This window comes from Odontomachus brunneus, unplaced genomic scaffold (assembly GCF_010583005.1).
Source record: "Odontomachus brunneus isolate Ranch 3 - 2012 unplaced genomic scaffold, Obru_v1 Obru_scaffold_194, whole genome shotgun sequence".
Classification (NCBI taxonomy): domain Eukaryota; kingdom Metazoa; phylum Arthropoda; class Insecta; order Hymenoptera; family Formicidae; genus Odontomachus; species Odontomachus brunneus.
The window spans coordinates 67,799-68,378 of NW_022639644.1; positions in this window are offsets into that span (position 1 = coordinate 67,799).

Genomic DNA, 580 nt, shown 5'->3' on the forward strand with positions numbered 1-580 from the left:
TTGAAAGATCGACTAGAAGAGAATATTAAAACGTTGAAAGATCGATTGGAGGAGAATAGTAAAACGTTGAAAACTGAACAGGAAGTAATCAAGACGAAAAACATACAGAGTATGAATGATCTTCATCAAAACATCAATCTGTTAGTTAATATGATATAAGAAATTAAACACAAGAAGAACAATATTAATGTGACAAAAGAAAAAAATAAATCTAAGACAAAAAATACTGATACGAAAGTAGAAGAAAGTAAATCTATGAAAAAAGATAAATAAATAATGGAATATTACAGTTAAATCAGTATACACATAGACATAAGCACGAGAAGAGTTATCCCATAATGATGAAGAAATCATCAAAGATTAGCAAACGGAAAAACAAAAAGCAGCGATTCGTGGACAAACTGCATGCTTCGGCGAGAAAAAATTTTCCTCGTAGACGCGTCATTGTACGCGGATACGATGATCTATGGCAAGCCGATGTGGTAGAGATGCGTCCTTATGCGCGATTTAACAAAGGTCATCACTATATACTTACGGTTATTGATGTGCTGAGCAAATACGCATGGGCTGTGCCGCTGAA